This window comes from Staurois parvus, unplaced genomic scaffold (assembly GCF_062004578.1).
Source record: "Staurois parvus isolate SC_StPar_1 unplaced genomic scaffold, SC_StPar_1.0 ptg000611l, whole genome shotgun sequence".
Classification (NCBI taxonomy): Eukaryota; Metazoa; Chordata; class Amphibia; order Anura; family Ranidae; genus Staurois; species Staurois parvus.
Genome location: NW_028318407.1, coordinates 272,441 through 280,455, shown reverse-complemented (window position 1 = coordinate 280,455; position 8,015 = coordinate 272,441).

Sequence of the window (8,015 nt, the reverse complement as noted above, 5' to 3'; positions counted from 1 at the left end):
TCTCCAAACACGGAAAGGTTTCTTCACAGTAAGAGCTGTGAGAATGTGGAATAGACTCCCTCCAGAGTTGGGTGTGGCCAGCTCAGTGGGTTGCTGTAGGAAAGTCCTGGATTCTTTCTTGGATACACAGAATATAACTGGATATAACATTTATAGGGAAAGGTGATCCAGGGAATATCTGATTGCCTCTCGGGGGATCAGGAAGGAATTTTTCCCCTGCAGGAGCAGATTGGATCGTGCTTTGCTGGGTTTTTTTGCCTTCCTCTGGATCAGCTGTGGGTGTAGGATTTTAACTTGTTTTTAATGGTTGAACTGGATGGACTTTGGTCTTTTTTCGGCCAGACAAACCATATAACCTGCTGGGTACACACTGGGGCGGGATAAAAATGTGCATACATGGAAGGAGCACCAGACCAAAAGATAAAAGAGTTGAAGTTCATTTATTGGTATTGTGCCAAAAGAAAACCTGCCATTGTGTTTCGGGGTTCAAAGTAACTCAGAATTAGATAAGATCTTGATTGCTCACGCAGATTCTGCTGGCTAGTAGCTTCCATGAACACATTCACACAGGAAAGCTTTACTTTGAGTCCATTCAAGGTTCTCATTTAACTAAAGCCCTGGTACAAGGGGAGTTCCTTTGACCCCCAAAACTCATTGGGTGTTTTAGCACGATAATGAACTTGGACTCTTTTATCTTTTGGTTGGGGGGCTCCTACCATGTATGCATGATTTTTTTTTTCTACCCATTGGAGGGTAGCCGTGTCTATTGTGAGCAGCCTAACCTTAGCCAGTGAGCTTTCAGAATGTTTTGAGCATCTCACTCTTTTGTATGAACCCACATCAAAGTCCCGGCACCTCTTGGGTTTTTTTTTCTTCATTGCAATTAGAGATGAGCGAATCGAACCTGGCGAAGTGGAATTCGTTTCGAATATCAGGAAAAATTCGATTCGCATCGAATCCGAATTTTAGCAAACTTCGGGTGCACGAATCAAATTTTTCCCGATCAGCCGGCAAAAGTGTCCCTGCAGAGAGCTCAGCTATTTCTGACAGTTCTGACAGTTCTGACAGTTCATTTACAGCTGTTGAAACATTGTATCTATTTGTTTCCATTTAGGATACAGATGTTTTTATTCGGAAATAAATAGATACAATGTTTCAACCGCTGTAAATGTGAAGGAACTGTCAGAGAACTGTCAGAAATAGCGGAGCTCTCTGCAGATACACTTTTTGCTGTACTTTAATTCTTCTTCTTCTTTTCATTCTTCTTCTTCTTTTCATTCTTCTTCTTCTTCTTCTTTTCATTCTTCTTCTTCTTCTTTTCATTCTTCTTCTTTTCATTCTTCTTTTCATTCTTCATCTTCTTCTTTTCATTCTTCTTTTCATTCTTCTTCTTCTTCTTTTCATTCTTCTTCTTCTTCTTTTCATTCTTCTTCTTCTTTTTATTCTTCTTCTTCTTCTTTTCATTCTTCTTTTCATTCTTCTTCTTTTCATTCTTCTTCTTCTTCTTTTCATTCTTCTTTTCATTCTTCTTCTTCTTCTTTTCATTCTTCTTCTTTTCATTCTTCTTCTTCTTCTTTTCATTCTTCTTTTCATTCTTCTTCTTCTTCTTTTCATTCTTCTTTTCATTCTTCTTCTTCTTCTTTTCATTCTTCTTCTTCTTCTTTTCATTCTTCTTTTCATTCTTCTTCTTCTTCTTTTCATTCTTCTTTTCATTCTTCTTCTTCTTCTTTTCATTCTTCTTCTTCTTCTTTTCATTCTTCTTTTCATTCTTCTTCTTCTTCTTTTCATTCTTCTTCTTCTTCTTTTCATTCTTCTTCTTCTTCTTTTCATTCTTATCATTCTTCTTTTCATTCTTCTTTTCATTCTTCTTCTCATTCTTCTTTTCATTCTTCTTCTTCTTCTTTTCATTCTTCTTTTCATTCTTCTCATTCTTCTTTTCATTCTTCTTTTCATTCTTCTTCTCATTCTTCTTTTCATTCTTCTTCTTCTTCTTTTCATTCTTCTTCTTCTTCTTTTCATTCTTCTTTTCATTCTTCTTCTTCTTCTTTTCATTCTTCTTCTTCTTCTTTTCATTCTTCTTTTCATTCTTCTTCTTCTTTTCATTCTTCTTCTTCTTCTTTTCATTCTTCTTTTCATTCTTCTTCTTCTTCTTCTTTTCATTCTTCTTCTTCTTCTTTTCATTCTTCTTCTTCTTTTCATTCTTCTTTTCATTCTTCTTCTTCTTCTTTTCATTCTGCTTCTTCTTCTTTTCATTCTTCTTCTTCTTCTTTTCATTCTTCTTCTTCTTCTTTTCATTCTTCTTTTCATTCTTCTTCTTCTTCTTTTCATTCTTCTTCTTCTTTTCATTCTTCTTTTCATTCTTCTCATTCTTCTTTTCATTCTTCTTTTCATTAATCTTATTCTTCTTTTCATTCTTCTTCTCATTCTTCTTTTCATTCTTCTTCTTCTTCTTTTCATTCTTCTTTTCATTCTTCTCATTCTTCTTTTCATTCTTCTTTTCATTCTTCTTCTCATTCTTCTTTTCATTCTTCTTCTTCTTCTTTTCATTCTTCTTCTTCTTCTTTTCATTCTTCTTTTCATTCTTCTTCTTCTTCTTTTCATTCTTCTTCTTCTTCTTTTCATTCTTCTTTTCATTCTTCTTCTTCTTTTCATTCTTCTTCTTCTTCTTTTCATTCTTCTTTTCATTCTTCTTCTTTTCATTCTTCTTCTTCTTCTTTTCATTCTTCTTCTTCTTTTCATTCTTCTTTTCATTCTTCTTCTTCTTCTTTTCATTCTGCTTCTTCTTCTTTTCATTCTTCTTCTTCTTCTTTTCATTCTTCTTCTTCTTCTTTTCATTCTTCTTTTCATTCTTCTTCTTCTTCTTTTCATTCTTCTTCTTCTTTTCATTCTTCTTTTCATTCTTCTCATTCTTCTTTTCATTCTTCTTTTCATTCTTCTTCTTCTTCTTTTCATTCTTCTTCTTCTTTTCATTCTTCTTTTCATTCTTCTTCTTCTTCTTTTCATTCTTCTTTTCATTCTTCTTCTTTTCATTCTTCTTCTTCTTCTTTTCATTCTTCTTTTCATTCTTCTTCTTCTTCTTTTCATTCTTCTTCTTCTTCTTTTCATTCTTCTTTTCATTCTTCTTCTTCTTCTTCGTCGTGCCCCGTGACTGCCCAAATGAGTGAAGTGTGCAGTGATTCTAAGATCGACGGCACTCATCTGCATGTCATACTGACTGACAGTATTATTTCTCTTCCCCAGCAGACTCCAAGGGCATTTAAATTAAAGGTACAGTGTTCTGCACTAATATAAAGGCTCTCTGAAGCCTAGAAACACCCTTTTTATAAGTTAAATTTGCGGCGAATAAATTTGCATCGAATCGAATTTCTCCCGCAAATTCGGCGAATCAGCCGAATCGAATTTTTTAATAATTCGCTCATCTCTGATTGCAATCCCTGAGGTTTGGCTTACCGATGAGAGTGAATCATCTACTCACCACTGCTGTCATTTAGACCTGAGTGTAAGCTCTTCGGGCCAGGCCTCCCCCCTCTGGCATTTCATATATGTGTGTGTGCATATCAAGCCTTTGTATGCCATCACTTTGTACAAGGCCATAGCAGATGTTGGTGCTTTATAGCTGTGGTACCCTCCTTGTTAGGCTGCTAGGTAGATCTAGGTTTTGTCTTGCTCTGTAATCAGAGGAGAAGTGGTCGTTTGATCTGGTCTGTTCAGGGCTGTGCATGATGAGAGTTTGATGGCTTCCCCTGCTCTGAGAAGAAGTTTCTAGAGCTTAGGGAGGGAGCATTCAAATGACCAGCCTGAATATTAAGCAGGGCCTAGCCAATCCCTGGGGAGCTGTGCCAAGATGGTGACTAGGTTGCTGTTAAATAGTCTGGAGCCCTTGAGAGACTGTCATTTTCCTCTTGTGGGGATGGTACTGTGAGCTGAGAAGAGGGGGATGCTTGCCCCTAGAGCCCTCTGGACTGAATGCTGAACTACTTCAAAAGAGGTTGCACCCAATGACTGATTTTGTGCCAGGATCCTGTGAGCAGAGCCTCATACTTGTGCTAAAAAAACGTCATAATCCCCAGCCATGAACCGTGGACTGTTCCATTCTGCCTGTACCCAAGGTCAGGCTACTTCATGGTCCCCAGCCATGAACTGTGGACTGTTTCAGTCTGCCTTTACCCAAGCTCAGGCTACTTCATGGTCCCAAGCTGTAAATCATGGACTGTTCTACTCTGCTTTTACCAAAGCTCAAGCTACTTCATGGTCCCCAGAAGTGATCCATGGACTGTTCCAGCCTGCCTTCACCCAAGCTCAGGCTACTTCATGGTCCCCAGCCGTAAATCATGGACTGTTTCATTCTGCTTTTACCAAAGCTCAAGCTACTTCATGGCCCCCAGCCGTAAATCATGGACTGTTCCACTCTGCTTTTACCAAAGCTCAAGCTACTTCATGGTCCCCAGCAGTGATCCATGGACTGTTCCAGCCTGCCTTTACCCAAGCTCAGGCTACTTCATGGTCCCCATCTGTGCTCCATGGACTGTTCCAGCCTGCCTTTACCCAAGCTCAGGCTACTTCATGGTCCCCATCTGTGCTCCATGGACTGTTCCAGCCTGCCTTTACCCAAGCTCAGGCTACTTCATGGTCCCCAGCCGTAAATCATGGACTGTTCCACTCTGCTTTTACCAAAGCTTAAACTACTTCTTGGTTCCCAGCCATGAACTGTGGACTGTTCCAGTCTGCCTTTACCAAAGCTCAGGCTACTTCATGGTCCCAGGCTGTGAACCGTGGACTGTTCCAGTCTGCCTTTACCAAAGCTCAAGCTACTTCATGGTCCCCATCCATGAACTTGTAAACTTCTCCTGTCCGCCTACCTTTGTGCTACTATCATTGTGTGTATAGTGTCCTCTGGCAGCAATATCTCAGCTTTTGGAGTATCCTATACCACCCTAAACATCCTTCTGTTGCTAGTTCTACATGCAATTAAACTTCCAAAAAAGACAACCCCAGGCCTGTTTAATGAGTTGGGTGAATGGACTGTTGCTGTGTGCCTGGCTGCCACTGCACTGTTTGGGAAAGAACCTGCCTAATCTACAGCAGTCCCTACGGGGGCTACATAATCCAATAGGAATAAGTGTAATAATATTTACTTTGTTGTTTGAGATACAAAGCAGCGGGTTATCCTTAGCAGTTATTGTTACTCTCACTATTGGGACCTTCTGAGCATGAAGTGGATTATGTCATATTCCCAAATTGTAAAAATCTGAGGGCAGGTTGTGTTCATAAGATATGGTGATGAAGCTACAATAATGGTCCCATCTCTTTGCCCCTATAATCAGGGTTTATCCAAAAGGAATACTCAAATGACATGTGTCACTTCCATCCAAAGTACCATGTGCCTGGCTGTCCTTGGCCTCACTATCACTGGCCAGGAACAGGCATAGAGATCAGATAGTCAAGGTGGGGTGAAACCTCCTAATCTACATGCTGGATCTGGGCTTGTCAAGCCATTGGTTCAGCATGACAGCCTCAAGACTACCATTCTCAGGACAGGTTTCTATTATTAGTCACAGACATTATTTCTATTTCCCATGTGCACTAGAATTATGAGTCCTTCAGGAAAGTGTGGAAATGTCAACCCGTAATAGTTTTGTTGAAGATTTGCCAGAAAGATGGTAGGATAATTGATTCAGCCAAATTGCAAGCAGGTACTTCCATAAAGGTTCTGTATGCTGAAAGTTTTCCTTCTATTATGTTCACATTCTGGGGTGAAACAGTTCAACTGTGTTCTTGGGTGAAAGCTATTTGCTACAATGTAAGTCCGTTGTTTAGTGTCCTTGGTTTACCTGCTGAACTGGTGGTTCTTGAGAAGGAACTCTAGACAGGTTTCCCCACTCTTTTCAGAAAAGTTACCACCTCCTGCATATCATACCATGCAAATAGGGGCTCATTAGTGGCGTAAGCTGGTCACCTAGAGGTAAGACTGCCAAAATGTAGCAGTTAAGCTGTCGGTCTGATCCATCCCTTGGGGGGAGCCCAGTTGGGGTCCCTAGTGGGGTCTGGAACCTATGGACTTTTATGGACTTGGGATATCTTAACCTGGACTCTGTTACAGATTATTACGACCTCTTTTGGATTTACTGCCAAACACTGTATGAACTCTTGCCTTGAGAAGGACTCTCTGTGGACTTAGCCACCTGTCTAAGGTATGACAACCTCATGGCATACCTTAGACATGCGGCATGGGGACCAGGTGGGAACTGAGAGAGGCTATGGGCTGCTTGATGGTGTATGAAGAGCCTCAGAGACTCATTCCAGGGGATGTCTGGAGCTGTGAAGTTGAGTGTCTTTTTCTCTTGCTGGGGGATGGGGTGGACGGTGTAAGGAGGGTGGTGGTAGTAGAAGGCTTTCCCGGGTGGGGGCACAGGGGGGGAGGTGGTGTTGGTTGGTGTCAGGCTCTCTCCACGGGAGGGGGGCGGGCGGCAGATTTTGGTGTTGCCAAGGGCAGCACAAAACCTAAATACACCACTGCCTCACGGGGCACTATTCAGGGGCACTAGAGATTTTTGTACAGAGGCATTTTTGGAAGATGTCTTTTAGAACTGCTTGTTACCTTTATCTACCTCTATCTTGTTCATTGTTCATCTAACTTCCCTGATCTGAAATCTCTAAAGGGACACATGTAAGGCATATCAAAGAACAGGGTGTACATTGTGGAACTGGAATGGTTAGAGGGGATACAGAACCAAAGTCTAAGGGGCAAAATGCTGTTCTAAAAAGGCTTTATTGCCATTGCTAAAGACTACCATCTTTGTGTCACTTGCCAAAGCACCCAAGCAGCCAGGAGATGGGTGACATGGCAGAGGTGACAGACACTCTGGTAGTGAAGGGGTGTTATACATGGGCTCTTCACTAGTGACCAGTTTTCCACATAGTGGGACTGACTTTGTGGCACAGAGTACCTAGTGACCAAGCCTGGTAGTCATGTATGGTGTAGTGAGTCCTCGGGGGAGAACAAGCATGGAGTTATGGAGAAGTGAATTTCCAGTGTCAAATAGCATCATATTCAGAGAAAGGAGGAAGCACCGCTCACCGACACCGTGCATGAATGTGGATGAGTGTGTCTTCAGCCAGTGCCTCTAGCAGACGGCCTGGCTGGAGCAGCACTGGCTCAGACCACACTCATCCACATTCATGCACTGTGTCGGTGAGCTGTGCTTCTTCCTTTCTCTGATGGTGCTTCTCTACCACTGAATGGTGCACAGGCACCTACTCCCTTCACTGCAACCAGCGGGGAGATCCTTATCTCAGCTTTGAATGGCACTGCAAGTTATACCTGGATCACTCCAATAGAAACATATGAAGCCTTGTCACTGGGAGTGAGGTGACGGGACTGCTGAGCTGGAGGAAACAGGTACACACTTTGTGGTACAGGCTCAGAAATGCTGCACACCTGAGGACAGGTGAACTCTAACCAGGGGCGGACTGACCATTTAGGCACTCGGGCACTGCCTGAGGGCCCGGGGTCAGTAGGGGGCCCCATGAGATGCCCCTGGTACCTTTCATAGGCTTTTTTGGATGTGGTTTGAGTGTGGGCGAGGACACAGAGGCCCATGATTTCCTATTGCCCGGGGGCCCCATGAATTGTCAGTCCACCCCTGACTCTAACAGAACTGTGTCTGAAGGGCATTAGTGTCAACAGTGTGAGAACTACGGCCACAAATTACAAAAACAGTTACCTGTGCAAGTTTCTGCCTTAATGTTGATTTTACATGACTGTAACTTCTGTTTCTGGTTTTGGCATTAGCGATTGCAGTTACACAGTGCCTCCACTAGGGCCCTTTAAGCCCCACCCACAAGATGATGGCTGTATAGGATCTCTGACCCTCATGTATAGGAATGAAGATGTGTCTAATTTGAAGAGAATCGCACGGTCATCCTTGGATCACAGTTGTCGGGGTTATTGGCTCATGTGATTCTCTGTAGAACAGGCAGATCTTCATGTGAATGTTCTAGTGAGTCACACATTT